This window comes from Phoxinus phoxinus, assembly GCF_949152265.1.
Source record: "Phoxinus phoxinus genome assembly, chromosome: 1".
Taxonomy (NCBI): Eukaryota; Metazoa; Chordata; class Actinopteri; order Cypriniformes; family Leuciscidae; genus Phoxinus; species Phoxinus phoxinus.
This window is the reverse complement of record NC_136876.1, coordinates 26,610,921-26,630,160: the sequence shown is the minus strand read 5'-3', so window position 1 is coordinate 26,630,160 and position 19,240 is coordinate 26,610,921. Positions and strand designations below refer to the sequence as shown.

The 19,240-nt window shown below is 42.0% G+C and overlaps 1 protein-coding gene across 1 annotated transcript in view; it reads left to right on the top strand.

Annotated features, from left to right (window-relative positions):
* cyth4a (cytohesin 4a) overlaps positions 1-19,240 on the top strand; it is a 97,267-nt gene that overhangs the window by 47,088 nt on the left and 30,939 nt on the right. The window lies entirely within an intron of this gene.

Here is a 19,240-nt window from a genome sequence, read left to right as displayed (position 1 = left end):
TGTGTGTGTGTGTGTGCGCGCGCCGCTCGCGCGGCCGTCTGTTTTAAAGGTTTGTTCGTTGTTGGTTTTAAACTAAGTAGGCTTCACGGCGTGTAGGCTACGTACGAAAAACAAATCGTTAGGGTACAATACTGCTGGATATATTATTTCCGAATAATGATCCCAGGTGAGAATAAGCGTCAAGGGTACATTGGCTGTTGATATTTAGTTTGATAGACCAATATGACATTGATTAAACTTTTGAGTAGCCTACTAATGACCACGTTTACATGCACATCATTTTGCATGTTTTGAATACGGTTTACACATTAGACAAAATCTGTCAAGAATAAACACATTAAAACAGATTGCTATTTCAGATAAAGCAAAATGGCCATGTGCCTTTTTTGTATAGTAATTATTTGGAACATTAACATCTTATTCTCATGTTATCTTATTTTAACTTGATTTTGAGTGTCACGGATTCAGCAACTCCATCAGATCCAGACCTTACAACTCCACCCACTTGTTCACCTTTACCCGAATTCTAATCACCTGCACCCGAATTCTAATCACCTGCACCTGGCCACACTCATTAAGGACTCTGATAAATACTCACCCGTTCATAACATTGTGGGCTATGTCTGAAATCATTCCCTACACAGTCAACAATTTGATCTCACCATGAGCTCCCAGGATACTCATGATGTGGGCAATGTGAGGTAACAGTGCACTACTGTGCGTTCATACTGTAAACTCGCCATGTGAGACCGCTGTGATATCATTGTGTTAAACGCTCAAATTTATTGTGAGTTCACTGTGATCTAACATTTCTCTAACTAGTGCAGTGCCCGTGCAAAATCAGTTTTTGTGTGTGTTTTTAGTAATTGTTGGTTTGGTGTGTTTGAGTGGTAGTAGTTCTACCAGACTCTCGTACATTTCATTTGTACAGAGAGTCTGGCCTCTCTCCATTGAAAAGCGTTAACTTCCTTGTAGGCGAGTACTCTGTTAAAGTTAAAAACTATTGGATCTGCCCAGAGTCACTCAGGATCTGCCATAACCAATCGCTAACGTTTGGTCATGACGTATGTCATGCGCCTGAACTGGCCGTAAACACATTCTAAATGTATATTTTACACTAAGGACAGTGATAATGTATTCAGTCAACTGTCGAAGCTGGGTCTAATCATTAACAATACGCCGCTCGGTTCGGATCTGCCGCAAATGCTGTGTAGTGAACAGTGATCGCTCGCATCTTTCTCCGCTGCCATTACTGAACTACAACTCAAACTAACGCACGACATCAATGTCATCGTTCTCAGCCACTCCCTCTGTTCGCTGATTGGACCGGTGAAATTTTGATTTCAGAAAACCAAAGAATACACCACAATCCCAGACCTAGTACTGAAGGAAAATTAAAATTGAGCGGAAGTACGTAGGAGGGCGGAGCCAGGCTAGTGTTTGAGTGCTCATTGTTACAATTGACCCTTCGCTAAGCCACGCCCGAAAACCGCCACAGGCCAATCGTGGCTTAGCAACTGTAACTAGGCGCGGGAGGTCTGGCAAGCTTTCGAGCGAGGGAAACATGCCGAAGCGTTGTGCGTATGAATTGTGCAAATCTGATACCCGGTATCCTAAAAGTTTGGACGGTGGGGTGGAATTTTTTTCCTTCCCGAAACCTAAAAGCCGAGAGGAGAAATGCGGGCGTGGATCAAGTGTGGGACGCCCCGTTCACAACTAAACATCCACAGGATTAACAAACACACATATTGCTTGGAAATAATGACGGTTCTTTGTTCATCATGCATATATTTGAACGTAAAATAAGACGATTAAAGGCAAGACGGAGGCTCACTGACATACTTTAAAATATATTTAAGCATTTTGTTAATCGACGGCCTGAGTAACTTTAAGGTTACGTTACCCCAATCCGATCGTGGCTCTCCCGGTGTTAGTGTTATTCCACTAGATGTATGGATAAGCGGTTTGATTTATAATTATTAGATTATAATTTATTTTCACATTTCACTTACCCTGTGCATGAACAGCTGTTCCTCAATTTGTGTGTTTCCCATTTGAATGGTCGGCGAATGAGGCGCTGCTGCTTGCCCTGTGACTAACGTTAGGCTTTAGCTTCAATTTTGATGAAATTATTCTCTAATCGGTTGCATATTATGGATATATCCATCGAATGCATAGTGCAGTCCCTTCTCTCTCTCTCTCTCTCTCAGATATTTCACCTGTTCGCCAAAAATGACTAATTATCTCCTTGGGAATGTCTGACACCGCTGCATACACACTGTAATAGACGTGCCAGGCGCGAAAGCTTGCCAGGCGTAGCAATAGTAACTAAGGAGGGCGGTGCTTAGCGAAGGGTCAATTACACAGCGAAAGTTCATTGACATATTTATTTGTGCATGGTAGAAAGCAAATACTGATACTGACATAATGACACAATAAATATGGAAAATTGAACTACATTGGTTGCATAACAATTTATAATGGTGTTATTAGGTGACATGTATTTGGGTATCTGTGTACAGGTAGCAGGAGTTTTTATTCGATTTGCCGACATGCCGGGGTTTAGAAATATTTTCTCTCTCTGCAGGGAGATGAACTCTCTCTGCGGAGAGAGATCCTCTCTCCGTAACGAATTCATTTGATTCGTTTGTTTTAAGGTGTTTTTTGTTTTGTTTTTTTGTGTGTTTTGTGTTGGGGGAACACTGGGGCCGAAGCCTTTAATAATTGGGTGAGGGGAACAGAGTGTATGCGGTGTGGTGACACTGCTTTGCTATTTTTCCTCACAACAAACCCCTCGAACGTGAGGGGGGAACACACAACGTTCATTAAACACATGGGCTGGGCAGCCTCGAGAGGAAGGGAACCTTCCCATCCACGGGAGACCCTGCGTCTTTTGGACAGGGGTTCTGGGACAGGAAGAGAGTCCAAAGGGCTCGTAGCCCATGAAAGTGGTGCCCCCATCGGCCGAACATCAGGCTAGATGGTCTTCCAGCCGCGGCGGGAGTAGATTTTCCCCAGTGCTTAGCAGGCGGTGGGTTATTCTGCCGTTGGGGGGTTTGTTGCGTGGCCTGTCCTTGCCCTGGTGGAAATGTCGTACCATTGCAGGTGGGTTAGGCAAACGCGCAGGGGGTGCCTGGCGTGGGGCCGCCTTCTCCTCCTTCTTTTTGTTGTCACACCGTTGTTGCATCAATGCGACGGCAGGGACAAAGAGAGCCCGGCCGGGCTCCACCGACGCGCCCGCGATGCGCCGCTTCTCACTGTCAGGAAGGCTCGACGGGTTAAGCCAGAGCGCGCGCTCTCCCACCACAGAAAGCGCCATAGAGCGCCCGCAGGCTTGGACGGCCTGGCGAGCGTTACGGAGGACGAGGTCGTTCACTGTGAGGATCTCCTTCCACAAGGGTAGAGAAGGAGTTCCCTTTTCCAGCTGTTGCCCTAATTCGTCCAAAATCTCCGCCTGGTAAGCGGAGAGGAGTGAAGAGTCGTTCAGGGCCCTGACAGCCAAGGCCGAGGACTTGTATGCGGCCTGGTGAACTGAGGCAGAAAAACGGTCCATCTTGTTGGTTAAGACCGGCTTAGGGGGAGCGAGCAGCCCGCCCTGAGTGGGGTTAAGGTGCCTGGCGATGGAAGGCTCGATAGCGGGGGGGTCACCCATACCATGAGCTGCCATATCCTTCATCTCAAGATCCGTGAGACCGTGTTTGAAGTCGAGGGGGTCGCTCCAATTGTGCCTCATGTGCTTCGCGCACGCTGGAAGGACGGGGAAGAGTTGTTTTCTCGGACCGGGAGGGGGTCCCAACACTTTCCCGTCGTAAATATCCCTCTCCTGGTCGGTGGCGCTCTGTAGAGCCGGCCACTCCATGTTGAGGTGAGAGGCCGCTCGCTCACAAACTTCTAGGAACTTTCGGACGATGTCGTAAAAGCTTCTTGGGCAGCATAAGGCAGTGACTGCAATTTTCCGGGTTCTCCAAGGCTTTTTGAGCATGTTTAAGGCCCAAGCAGACCACGCAGAACGGGTGAAGGTCCTTAGCGGCGATGAGCGCACCACATGCGGCCGGGCAGGCCCGTGATAGGCTGTTCCCCGGAGAAGCAGCAGGTTTAGACAGTGACATTCTGGAGAAGAACTCGAAAAAATACGTGGCGGCCAGCCGTGGAAGGAGGAGCAGGTGAAAAACGGCGAGAGCGCAGGTGGCTCCGAATGCATTACACAGCAGAAAAGGCTGAAAAGACGACTGTCACGCCTGACGGAGGCTGATCAGGCGATATGTCCTCCTGAAGACGCGAAAGTGAGCAGCGTAATCCAACTGAACTGTGTCAGTGCAGAGCTCGCGAGAAGCGAATGTCAACTGGAGAATAGCAGTGCTTGCAGGCGTTATATGCCCCTAGGTAAGGGGGCGGGGCCTTACCTGGCATTGGCTGCGCGCTTCTGTCTGTCTAGCCAGACTTGGTGCAATTGGATGCTTCTGCAGAGGTCAGGTACGGATGCCCTTCCCATAGGTGGATCTCGAACACGAGATGATGAAAGAGAACGTTAAGCGCACCAGAATGAAATATAATATTCAGATGTAAACTTACAGATTCAGTTAACATCCACAAATTAATAAGCTCGACGATTCAGGGAACAGGCTACAGTGAACAGTTTATAAATAGGCTACTAAAAATTATGACCGTGAATAAAATATAATATTCAGAAGTAAACAGTGTAGCTGACTTAATGTTTAGCTGACAGAGTGTTTGACAGAGTGTTTGTCAGATTGTTTATTTTTAAACCACAACATTCTAAGTGCTTCTTTTACACCACAGCCCTCTAATGTTAGAATATTTATTTTTAAACCACTTCAATGTGTGCTTCTTTTACCGATATATTTACCGATATCTTTTGCATTTCTAATTCAAACAACGTCAAACTTGGTGGTACCTTTACATGGTAAAGTGCATTATTTTTCTAAGGATTTAACGGCCTGGAGTCAATGTTACACCTCGGGTCAGGTGTGCGGCCTGGAGTCAATTATTCCGCTTATACTAGCTTACAGTTACCACACCTCGAAATATTGTTCAGATGATGTATTTCAAGACGTTTGTAAAGTTTTTGTCATTAAAACGCTCTTGTATGTAGGACTAATTCCTTGCGCATCTAAACCCATGCTCCGTTGCTAATTCCAAAACGTAATTTTAGAGTTAGTAACGGAGGTTTGAGCCACTGATAGCAGACTAATGCTGGGGACACACTTAACGACTTGAAACATTCTCTGACTGTGAATGCAGCAGATTTTAAACACCGCTGTGAACACAGACTGACTGCGCTGAAAACGCGTGAATGATCAGTCATAAGTATCAAAATACATTCATAACCGGCCTTACAGTAAGTCTGTTCCCGGCTTTAAGCAGTTATTAATGCAGTTATGAGAGAGAGAGAGAAGCATGTGCGTCAATATTATTATTTATTTATTAATTCGTTTTAATTAATTCGTTCATTCTTTTTTTTCTTTCTATTAGTGACAGTAGACTAGCCTAATAAATGAAACACAAAGCCCTTTTAACAAGTATAGGCCTATCAATAATTATTTATTTGTTATATTATCTGCAATAATTACGAAAACCCGTGCAGCAGGACTATCAATTTATTTAAATATTCAGTTTAATTTTCTATTGAATATATATAGGACTATTAATAATATAATTAAACTGCATGTTTCCATTGATTGTGAAGTTAGTCATTGAAAATTGCAGATCAAGCGCATTTAAATAATAAAGATAAAGTAACATGCCCTGTTGATATATGTGTGATATATGATTAATGTATGATTATGTATTATGCAAAGGTAAAGCATAAATTACAATTATTGTGACAGATGTGAAGGGGGAGGAGTATTTATACATGCGTCAGGTTTCTCGACAAGACAGACTTCCGCATAGGATACACCTAGAAGCTTCCTCACTCCTGGAGGACGGAGGAGCGAGGAAATGAGGAGGGATATGGAGAAGCGCCCTAGGCAACAGTGCATATTGGCATTATAATATCATATTGCTAACAAATCCTGCAGTCTCCATGTTTTTCCAGTTTTGAGAAACAGGAAGTATAATGTTCCCCCGGCGACAACATCTGAACTGCCTCTTCTCAACCTGCTCAACATTTTGAATTCACAATGAGCTCATATATTGCTCATACTGTTTCACAGTATGAGAATGGTGTGATGTCACTGTGATCATCGCATGATCTCACGTGTTGACTGGGTATACCCTTAAATATGGCACTTTTTGAGGGGACAGCCATTTGTAATGTTGTCAGAAACCATATGGATGTTATTGAGTGCACTCATTCAATCCCACAATGCACCACAATAACGAGTGTAAAACTGATGTACGCTCAGCGGCTAAATAATGAATGAATTCCCGCGTCTGACCAGAAGTTGGCACCGCAACTGAATCATCTATCCATTTTCCAAACCTCTGGTCCAGTATAATATCATACAAGTATAAATTCCTTTTTAATTGATTATTGAATTGTTTAATTACGATTTTCAGCCACTCCATCGCCTGACCATACAACTCCACCCACCTTCACTCTCACCCGAATTCTAATCACCTGCACCTGGCCACATTTATTAAGGACTCAGCCGCTATCATCCTCATCTCCCTTCATCCTTCCCTGTGCCCAAGAATCCTCAGTCTGCATTCATCTGCAAAGAGGAAGACTTTTACATTTGAGCTAAATTCCGATTTGTGTCTGCATCAGAAATCTACTTACCTGTATGTTCGCATTCAACTGTTGAATCAAGCATCGGATTCTGTTATTCTCTGTTATGTCTCAACTATCATGAAAACCCTCAGGGAACAGATTGGTTAAACTTAAATACTGACTATAAAACATGCTTCAGTTGCATATTTGAGACAAGTCTCACATGTGAAATCTGCAAATCTGACATGTAATTTACTCCTCTGATCTTCTAGTAGATGTGCTGATTTTTTCTTACCACAGAAAGACAGAAATCCTTGCTGAATGTGTGGTGGTTACAAAAATATATAAAGGAAAAGAGAAAATAAAACTACTAATAATTAGTGTCATCAGAATATGTTGTTGTCATTGAAAAATAAACTGAATGTTATTAATGCATAGTGTATGATATTGGATGATGGCGATTGATATTCCTTGCCTAGCATGGATGATCGATCATTTGATTATTTTTGCCTTGGGACTTTCACCTGTTGGGGGAGGGGGCGCGCTGCTCAGACAATACAGAGACTCAGAAGATATTGCAGCAGCTCCGTGTCCTGTGTCTCTTATTGACTCTATATCTCCCCTAACCAGGTATGATATTAGTAAATTGTAGCGGAAATACACTTTATATAAGTCAGGACTGTGAAAAATGGCAAGTGTCATTGTTTGAAGTGTATTCATTGTAATATAAATATGTCTAAAAGTTCGGTTCAAGTTGACCGCGTGTGTATCACGTGTACAATGGGTGAATGTTAAACTGATGGCAGAGACCATGCGGTAATAGAAATGTGAAAACGGAGTGAATTAATACCATATTGGTGTTTTTGAGAACTAATTTAACAGTTAAGTTACAGGTGACAGTGCTTAAAGAAAAGGAATCTGTTGGTTCATAAGAGAAAATGTAATATGTGTTCATGCTAATGGTGTGTAAAGAGATAATTAGTTTGGCTGACATGCTATAATTCCTGAGCTAATTTAAGAAGTTTAAAAGAGTTGAAGATATGGTAAACGGCACATATGTTTAAAATGTAGAGTATAATATGTGAATATTGTATGTACAGTACGTAGTATTATTAATGTGCTTTGTAATTCAAGTTTCTATTGAAATTATTTGTTTAATTGGTGGAAACAGTACCTGTTGAGAAGCTGTATGTGAGTAAATCTATATTTTTTTCCTGTATAGTGTTTTTCTCTAAAGAGATATGTTGTTATACGTTTGATTGAAATATGAGAATGCAGAAATGTTTGCATTAATGTGAGACAATACAGAGACTCAGAAGATATTGCAGCAGCTCCGTGTCCTGTGTCTCTTATTGACTCTATATCTCCCCTAACCAGGCGGTCAGGGTACTACAAATTCTAGTAATAATTTTCAGAAAGATCAAGGCTTGGGTTATGGCTACTTTTACTGAAGGAAGACATGCAGTTTTCACTTTGGTCTACTTGTCTAAGAAGTTTAAGGGTATTTTGTTGAAGAAGAAAAAACAACAACTGAGATATGCAAATATTCTTGCATAATATGGCTTATAACTGTATAAAATTCCCTGTAACCTTGAATTTATTCAAGAAACCAAGCACTTACAGTACTATAGCAGTGATGTCTAAAATGGGTCCTTCATGAGATATGGGATCAAAAAGAAAAGAAAAAAGGATGAATCTGTGTTACAGCTGTCAGCCGCATGAAATAGGGCCATAGGACACACTAGATGATTTTCAAATTTTAACCGATTTTAAAACTGTGGGAGACCACAGACATGAGTTTCAACCGATTTTTAGCATTATAATCCTCTGAACACACACAAGATGCTTCAGCCGGACTGCAAGACCACACACTTATTGATTGTAGGAATGATTTCACAGTGAGATGAAATGTGACTTGAGAAGAAAAACAAATGAAGGACAATCGACGTCGTCAGCTGGCTCTCCTGCTGCGCGTTCTGTTTCACAGTGAAAAACAAAGTAGAAAAAAAAGAATATGGGTGACCTTCTTCCTCAATCTCAATACTCACCTTCATGGCATGTTTGTGGCTGCCAAGTTTCAGTTAGCCTAAAGAAGCACGCAACATCCCATAGGTGAAGCTTCCTCGCTCTCATTTGTTATCGCGGGTATCACATCAGAGGCAGCCAGGTCAAGAGATTCAGGATCGTGGAGGCTCTGACGTGATCGGGAGCAGTAAAATAATCGTAATGACACCACACAATTGGGGATTTATTTTGGACAAAAAGTTGGTTGCGACAATTCTTAAATCGGGCCACACACCCCAGATCGTTGGTGAGTGCAAATTGGGCTCAAATCAGCCTTAAAATCTTCAAGTGTGTGGCCAGCCCAAAGAGGTTAATGATAACAGGATTTTCATTGAAGAGTCATACAATATAACGCATGCACAAGAAAAGACTTTCACTGAGTGCATAGCTAAAGCAGGTTATCACTTAAGAAATGAGAGGTTGCTAGAGTTAAAAGGTCTTTAACAAAATTATTCTACCAATTTCACCTTAGTTCTACCATATAATAATTCTACCAATTTCAGACATTAAATAAATAATGGCTGCTTGTTTAAAGATTTAGATGTTTTGTTTAGTAACTTTAGTGAATGCATGAGAATATTGCTCCTTTTCCTACATATGTGAGTGAATCCTGGTCCGAATCTGATGATGTGCTGTCAAGATTATGTCATAGGATGCAGGAATTCAATAGCTCATTACTTGCACTTGACTCAGAAATATTGTGCCTTATATATTCATGGCATCTATGGCATTTCAAAACTCTTGAAGCCTTAACAGCAAATTCAGAGGTGTTGTCTAAAATCCATCAAACCCTGGGCCACCAACAACCACTCAGACCTTAAACAGCCATCCCAATTTAACCAGGTCCTCTCTGGCATAAAAAAAGAGCTCCATTAGTGCCTCGCCCAAGTGTTAGTTCAGAAGAGTCTGACAGTCTGGTGTATCTGACTGGCCAGGTTTGTGGGTCCACTCCCACAGCGTGCTAAAGGTCATCGCTAAGGTGCACTGGCTGCTTCTGTTCCTGCATCATTAAGCCAGCATGAGGCTTGTAAATGTCAACAAGTATAAACCCCCAAGCGCTCTGCTATGCTTCAGAGCATCATCATTTCTGTCAAACCTCTCCTACTTTCTTCACTGAGTGGGCCTGCAAATACAGAAGATTGGCATATGTTCAGTTTAACTAGGACTGCCTGTTAATTTGTGTAACTGGTTGCATATTAGATTAATTGACATGTCAAGGAGATAAAAAAAACAGAATGCCACTTTACTGTAGGTAGGTACCCACTTACACCTCCGCTATATCAGATCCAGCAGTATGCCTTGAGGCTATGTTATGATTTCTGATATGATTCCAGCAGATATGACTGCTGAATGTCTCCTGTCTATGCCATTTCCCTCACTTGAAGGTAGGGTGGGCAATTTCAGAGAGGCTACCCTTATGAAAAAAAAGTTTACATTTAGTCATTTAGCAGACGCTTTTATCCAAACCGACTTACAACTGAGGACTACAGCAAGCGAGTCATCGTGAAGAGGCAAAAACAACGCAAGAACTGCTCAAAATACAAAGTTTAGGCATTGCTCAGAGTAGCATAAGCCAAATAAGGGAGGATTAAAGGAAAAAAATTTTTTATGTCAAGTGCTCACGGAAGAGATGAGTTTTTAGTTGTCTTTTGAATGTAGTTAGGGATTCTGCAATCCGGACGTGGGTAGGGAGATCATTCCACCAGCATGGAATCGTGAATGAGAATGTTCTGGAGAGTGATTTTGTGGCTCTCTGTGATGGTACCACGAGCCGTCGCTCATTGACCGATCGCAGGCTTCTGGTAGGGATGTAGACTCGTAGGAGCGAGTGAAAGTAGGAGGTAGCTGAGCCTGTGGTCGATCTTTAAGCAAGCGTCAATGCCTTGAACTTGATGCGAGCAGCAAGTGATAGCCAGTGCAGAGAGATGAACAGAGGAGTGACAAGGGCCCTTTTGGGCTCGTTAAAGACAAGACGAGCTGCAGCATTCTGGATCATTTGTAGAGGTTTAGTTGCACATGATGGAAGACCAGCCAGAAGAGCATTGCAGTAATCAAGCCTAGAGATAACCAAGGCCTGGGCGAGAAGTTGTGTTGCATGCTTAGTTAGGAAAGGCCTGATCTTCCTCATCTTGTGCAGTGCAAACCTGCATGATCGAGCTGTCTTTGTAATGTGGTCTGTGAAGATCAGATGGTCATCAAATGTTACTCCAAGATTTCCGACCGACCTTGATGGGGTGATTGAGGTTGAATCTAGCTGGATAGTGAAGTCGTGCTGTAGAGACGGAAGTTTATTCAAGTGTGCTATTGGTATACTTATTTTAAACTAAAAATAAGAAAGTATACTTTCAGTATATTTGTTTATGTACTTCTCCGTAATATACTTAAAATTACACTTAAGAATGTTTGACTTATAGGCCTAAAAGAGTAGCCTTACTATATTTGGCCTATTCTTGTACTCAATCTTTTAATCGAGATATACTCAAAGTGTAGTTAAGTATTTAAGTATACGTGGCTTGTAGTTTTTTCTCTTTTGATTAAGTAGCGTATTGAATACTTGTTTCACATAGTTTTACATACTGCCCTATAAACTAAAAAAAAAAAAAAATTATAAAAAATTAATTGCCCTATAAAAAATATTAATTTATAAAGAAAACATATGTTTTTAATTCTGAGTATCTGAATTGTGTATATTTCAAGCCTTTATTTGTTATAATTTTGATGATTATGGCTTAAAGCTATGAAAACTACTCGGTTACTATCGTAACCTCAGTTCAATTGCTTAGCTATACGCAGTGGGGAAACTCCTTTTCCTCGATTTACTGAAGCTAAAAATGTCAAACGCATTTTGCAGCTGCACAGCTAGCACAGTGAGTGTCTGGCTCACTCATTGGCTGTGCTGCGGCAACTGGACATCCAATGGCGCGGGCGCCAAAGAGCTAACATCGCGCCATACCACGTCAGAGCCCGCCAAGGGGCCGCGGCCTCAGCCTATATTAGTCCCCGAAAAACGCCATTTTAGCAGGTTTAAACGACTGAAGCGACAACTTGCCAGGTTACTATAGTGCGGCTGCTACACAATACTCATTCCCTACTCTCAGGGAACTGAGGTTACGATAGTAACCGAGTAGTTCCCTTTCGAACGGTCACTTCATATTGCGTAGCTATACGCAGTGGGGACGCCATGTAAAACGGCGCACTATAAGTAGCATGGTTGCCTGCTGCAGCTCAGGACCCCTGAGCTCACAGAACAAGCCAGAACCCAAACCCTATAATGACCAGACAAGACACCGTCGGGTCTAGTAATATATATATATATATATATATATATGTCAGAACATCCAGGGTCATGGGAGGTATCAGTGATACTCTCCTTCCTGCAGGAGCTGTTGGACGCGGGCCGTTCCCCGCCCACGCTCAAAGTGTATGTGGCAGCCATTGCAGCTCATCATGCTCCAGTGGCTGGCCAGTCACTAGGAAGAAACGACCAAGTGGTACGTTTTTAAAAGGAGCTAGGAGGATGAACCCCTCCAGACCTCCATCCGTGCCGCCTTGGGACCTCTCGACGGTCCTTAGGGCCCTGAAAAGTCCTCATTTTGAACCGCTTCAGTCGACCTCTCTCGCTAAAGACTGCTCGCTTGATGGCACTGGCATCTATCAAGCGAGTGGGAGATCTGCAGGCCCTCTCTGTGAGCCCTCAAACCCAGACATGGCTATGTACCCAAAGTGGTCTCAACAACGTTTAGAGCACAGGTTATCACGCTATTAGCCTTTTCCCCTTCTGCTAAGGATGGGGAGGTTAATTTGCTCTGCCCTGTCAGAGCACTGAGAATCTATCTGGAGCGTTCTGCGTCGTTCAGACAATCAGAACAGCTTTTTGTCTGCTTTGGTGGCCGATCTAAGGGTTATCCAGTCACTAAGCAAAGGCTGTCTAGATGGATAGTAGATGCCATATCTATGGCATATATCTCAGTGGGTCAGGTTTGCCCTATAGGTATCAAGGCTCATTCGACTAGAGGCATGGCCTCGTCTTGGGCTTGGTCCTCTGGGTTTCCCATTCAGGATATTTGTGATGCGGCCGGCTGGTCCTGACCTTTCACATTCATGAAGTTTTATAATATGGAGGTACCTTCCCTGCAGGCGAAGGTATTTTCGGTGTGATCAAGGCCGGACGGTGTCTGGTCTTGTCTACAAATTATGTCACTGTGCACAATCACATTTCATTTATTATAAAACCCGCCTTTAGCTGGTTATTCCCCATACTAATAGACCCGACGGTGTCCAGTCCTACTGGTATATTATGTTGGTTAGCTCTGACATATACAGACACTCACTGTGCTAGCGGACGGTGCAGCTGCAAAATGCGTTTTACATTTTTAAATTCAGTAAATCGAGGAAAAGGTGTTTCCCCCACTGCGTATAGCTATGCAATACTCGTTCCTTACTCTCAGGGAACTGAGGTTACGATAGTAACCGAGTAGTTCATGTTGATAAAATTTTTTTTAAAACAGAAGGTAGGGATCACAGAGAGCATAAGCCACCGTCACTTATTTAACCCATTCTGACCTTAGTAACTCAACAACTAAATATTGAACATTTTTGTGATCAGTAAATCTGTGGAGATGGCAACAGATGGATGCTTTGATAGCACCTATATGAATACATTCTACTTTTAAATTCTTAATTATTTCTACATCAGTCAAGCACTGACATACATTTGATGCTGATGGATTACCATTGTATTAAAACCGATTCTTTCATTCACTGCAGTGACAAATGAGAGTGGGAGCAAGAAATGAGAGACGAGATGAGTCGCCCGTCATCAGACTCCGGCGAATTATGCAGCCTATGTATCCGTCTAGCTTTCTGCCCATGAAGCATTCTCTTTTGTTCCTTTCTGTTGAAGACAATCAATCAGATTGGTATTCCGCTGGCGTTTCTGTGGGATTGCTCTCTCGTCTCATCACACCGCAACTGACTGGGAGGTTTCTGAAGATCAGACGATACCTCACGAGATCTCAGAGCGCAGCTCGGCCTCTGAAGCCTGTTTACATCCACTCACGTCGGCGCATACTTTGTAACCCCTTAGATAGCTGATGGGATGCTGATCTCTCTTGACTCCACTTGATTGTGTTTGTGTTCCCTCCCTCTCTCTCTCTCTCCTCTTTTTTTATCTGATTCCATTCCTTGGTCATTGCACTGACCCCATGGTTGCCTCTTAGAGTGCTTTATTTATTAGTCACTGTGATATGTGAGTCATACCGAGTTTTTTTATGAGTCATTGAAATAAATACCTTGCTTCATGGAAAAAACTGAAAAATTTAATATTGAAAGTATGAAAGTAATATTTTTCATTTCATGGCATCCTGGTTTATTCATCTAATTACAGGGTACCAAAACCTTCTGTAATGTTGAGCGATCCTGAGTTACTGCTTAACTATCAGCTTGTTTATCATGAAACTGGGTCGTTAACAGTTTGAAAACACCATAAGGCCAGTTTCACACCACATAATAATAATAATTCATTTTATTTGTGGGTGTCTTTCAAGACACTCAAGGGCACCTTACTGTTTTGTAAGACTGTTTTGAGACTGTGGGAGGTGTTTTGGGAGGCGACTGCTAATATTCACGAATATGCCGACGTAGTGATGTGTTTTATACTAAAGTGTTTTGAAGACATTATCCCTATGCAATCAGTCTGTGTTTTTCCCAATCAAAAAGCATGGCTTGATCACTCTGTAAGACTAGCCCTCACTGCAGGAGACAAAGCCTTTTCTTCTGGGAACTTGGAGGAGAAGAAAATAGCTCAATACAACCTCCGCAGGGCAATTAAGCTGGCAAAGAGGCAATATAAGGAAAAAATTGAGAAACAGCTGAGTGAAAACGATTCACGCAGGGTATACATTCCATATCGGACCTCAAGGCAAGACCTAGTTGTACAACTAATGTCTTGCCTACACTGCCAGATGAGCTGAATCTTTTTTATGCACGGTTTGAAACCACCAACATGACCCCCAAGAGTAGTCCCGCCAGCAGTGCAAACACTCCCAATAACACACCAAGGACATTCCACATCACAGAGGGTGATGTGTGACGTGTGTTTGAACGAGTGAACATCCAAAAAGCTGCCTGGCCGGATGGGATTCCTGGCCGGGTGATTAGAACTTGCGAACTTGATTAGTCTCTCTCTGTATTTCCCTCTTGCTTTAAATCCTGTGAAATAGTGCCAATTCCCAAAAAGAGCAAAATCATGTGTCTAAATGATTGGCGGCCTGTTGCCCTCACTCCGATAGTGAGCAAATGCTTTGAACGGCTTATAAGAGATTACATCAGTTCTCTTGTACCAAAAACTCTGGATCACCATCAGTTTGCCAGTTTGCCTACGCACATGGAAAATGAAAACTCTTGTGTCAGAATACTTTTAATTGATTATACCTCGGCATTCAATACAATAATTCCCTCTAGACTGGTCAAAAAACTCAGCAGCCTTGGTTTTCCACCTGACCTCTAATCTCATCCTGGACTTCCTAAGTAACCGCCGTCAGGTGGTTAGGATGGGATCCATCACCTCCGCTCCTCTAACCGCGAGTACCGGAGCGCCCCAAGGCTGTGTGCTTAGTCCTCTTCTTTACTCACTGTACACATATGACTGCACACCATTACACTCGTCAAGCCTCATTATCAAGTTCGCTGATGACACCACGGTAGTTGGGCTGATTAGAGGTGACAACGAGTTGTTATACAGGGAGGAAGTGGAGAATCTGGTACAATGGTGTCAGGATAACAATTTGTCACTAAATGTGGCAAAAACGAAAGAGCTGGTGGTGGACTTCAGGAAGAGAAAAAGAGCTGAACTGACTCCTCTGATGATTCAGGGGAATGCTGTGGAAAGGGTGAGCAGTTTTAAATTCCTTGGGATCAACATCACCAATAACCTCACCTGGGACCTACACACTACAAGAATATTGGGGAAGGCCCAGCAACGCCTGTTCCACCTTAGGCGTCTGAGGAAATTTGGTATGGGCCCCAATGTTCTCTGTGCCTTCTATCGGGGCACAATTGAGAGTGTCCTCACAGGGGCCATCACCTCCTGGTATGGCAACTGCACTACAAACAGCCACAGAGCAATACAAAGAGTGGTAAAAACTGCTCAGAAAATATGCGGCTGTGAGCTTGCACCTATAGCAGACCTGTATCAGGAGAGGTGCAAGAAGAAGGTCCAAACGATTGTCAAGGACCCCAGCCACCCTAACAGCAACCTTTTCCAGTGACTTCCCTCTGGCAAGCACAACAGCAGTCTGAAAGCAAAAACCTGCAGACTTAGAAACTATTTTTTTTCACCAAGCTATTAGGCTTCTTAACAGAAGATAGACACTGATTTATTGTGAAGATGTAATGTACTGTTTTATCATTGTTTTTATCATTGTGTTTGTGTGTGTGTGTGTGTTCTTAACATATGGATATAGGCACTTTAAGCTGCTGCTGGTCAGGAGGGGGGGAGACCTAAGATTTTTGCTCTTGCATTGTGTGTAAATATGATATGAGATGCAACTTCAATAAACTGAAACTGAAATTGAAGAGCCTTATACGTAAAAAGTAAAATCTTGAATTGAATACAATATCTGATTGAAAGCCAATGAAGGTGCCCTAAAACCGGAGTAATATGCTCATTCAACGGTGTTCGTGTAATGATCCGAGCTGCTGAGTTCTGAACCATCTGAAGTTTATGAATACATTTCTGTGAAACACCACTGAGCAGAGAGTTACAGTAGTCAATTCGAGAGGTAACTAATGCATGCACGAGGACAGCAGTACCATTAGCAGAAAGAGATGGTCAGAGACGATTCATATTTCGCAGATAGTAGTATGCGGGCCGTGTAATATATATATATATATATATATATATATATATATATATATATATACATATAGACAGATAGATGAATAGATAGATATTTATTGAGATACATATAGATTAATAGATACATAGGCTTCCTCATTTGTATGTCCTTGCAAAAAAATATCTTTGTATGCAAACAACAAGTGTCCCTTGTGAGAGGATATTTTCAAAGGCTGGAGAAATTATCTGTAAAAAAAAGAAGTAGGCTAAGTCCTTTCACAGCAGATAAATTAATATTTTTGAATAAAAATCTATAAAAAAGTTAGACATTGTGAATCAGGCTTGATTTATTTTATTAATATTAATTTTTCATGACCAAAATAACATTAGTAAGGAGCCAGGTTACAAGCTTCACATATTAGAAAAATACAATAATAAAAAAACAACTAATTTGTTAATGGGTTAGTTGTCAAGGTTGTTTCAGATCAACACCTGCAAATGACCACTAGGTGTCACCGTTGAGACGGGTGTCGAATTGTTTCACGAAGCCTCGACACAATATGACACATTTGCTTCAACTGTTTCATTGTTTCACGAAGCCTCGATCTGCCCATCACTAACGACTAGTGGTTGACCGATATGGGTTTTTTGATGGCCGATGGCCGGTATAAAGACGATATTTTTATATACACTTTACATTTATTTTTATCAATATTTAATAAATTATAAATTAATTAGAAAACAAATCTTTAACATAAATATGCTTATACTTTACAGTACTATTACAGTATTTTCACAAATAAAGTAATTGTTTAAAAATATATGAATATGTGAATAAAAAACGAAGTAAACACTGTAACAGGGCACTCAGTAATCTGGTAATCATATTTTTTTTCAAATAAAGACAAGGTAACGCTAATTTTACATACAGCACACTGTGAAAATGACACAGTGGGCAACTGGATATAGCACAGCATATTTTAAAATTAAGGATTTAAAGTTTTTCGATGTCTCCTGTGAAGCTGATCTTCTGTTTGAATTCACTCACTTTGCACGGACTGACCATCACTCGCAGTAACTCGTTTATGCAGGCTACAAATGCACACCTCACAAGATATCACAGCCGGATTCGATTAAATCAGCAAGGTTTGTGTTTATTAGATATTCAGCTTTGTTTAAATGATGTAGATGCGCATTTGCTGAATGTTGATGGTAACGTTAAATGAGATTTTAGCCTGATTTTTTGCCTTTTCTGTTACAAATAATATAAAAGCAAATGCTTTACTTTTTCACATACCATTTACTTTCTTTGTTTACCAGTTCTGTCTAACAAAGTATTAGATACGACTGACAGAGGTCGTAAACTAATGAAGACGGAGAATGTGAGTGAGCGCTGTGTGATCCATAGACAGCATATAAAATCGACACAGTGATCCCATAGACTTCAACGGAGAAAAGTGAATTCAATTAGAAGCACTCACTTCCTGATGGCTGACCATACTGCGCAGGCTCAAACTGAGCCTGACGACGTAGATGTGACGTGAGCAACCTGTCTGACAGCTGTCAGTCTTCTAGTAGCTGTGCTGAGAGAAATTTGAATCATTCCCTTCCGAATCTCGCAGAGACGGAGAGCGTGAGTATTAGCTGTCCATGAGCTCGCAGCAGGAGCAACTTTATCACTCTCTATGGGCTTCTCCCTTGACTTTATCGGACTTTATGCCTCCACGTCCCTCCGATTGCTTGCGTGCTTCTCCGCCTGTATATATGGTAATTTCTCGACTGCGACAGAGAGTCGAGTGGTTATGACGCAATCGTTAGCCTATTTTTACAAAAAACTGCTTCTACGGGGCCATAACGTAAGATACAAGGTAATGAAGCCTTTTTTACATTGTCGTGTTTCTTTAGAAATAAATAATGGACAAATGTAGTCTTTAAACGCCTCAGATGTAAAGTTATTCACTGTTAAAGTAACACCATGAATGGGAGTCAATGGAATGCTAACAGCAGGTGATGGCTTGTTAGCCAATGGCGGCGCCCGGGGAAGCTTCGGTTTCCGGCTGATGGATTACCCCCTTGGTGTGATCAGGCGCTGCCTGCCATTCTCTTCTCAGGCGCTGGTGTTCTCAGCGCCGCCTGTCAAAATAAAAGTCCGGAGCTCTGTCAAAATAAAAGTCTTTCAACACATCGGCCAATCAGAAAATATTATCAGCCGATGCCGATATTTAAAAAATGCCAAATATCGGCCGACCACTAGTTACGACTGTAACCTCTGTTCCCAGAGAACAGGGTACGAGACAATGCGTCTTTTCGCCATGCCTCGGTCTGCCTACCAAACAGTCCCTTCAGACGGTGATTATCATGTTTACAAGGTGCCCTTATATACTTCCAGGTCGCACGTTAAGGATTCTTGGGCTGTCGCCGGTCAATAGGATTGTCGTGATTTGATTGTGATTTCAGACACTTGTCACGCCTGAGGCGTTCCGCTTAGCGTCAATCGACGCAGTGTCTCATTCCCTGTTCTCAGGGAACAGAGGTTACAGTCATAACCTAGACGTTTCCACCTCAGAGTTAAAAATATGTAAAAAGCAGATTGTGAGATCATATATATATATATATATATATATATATATATATATATATATATATATATATATATGTGAGCT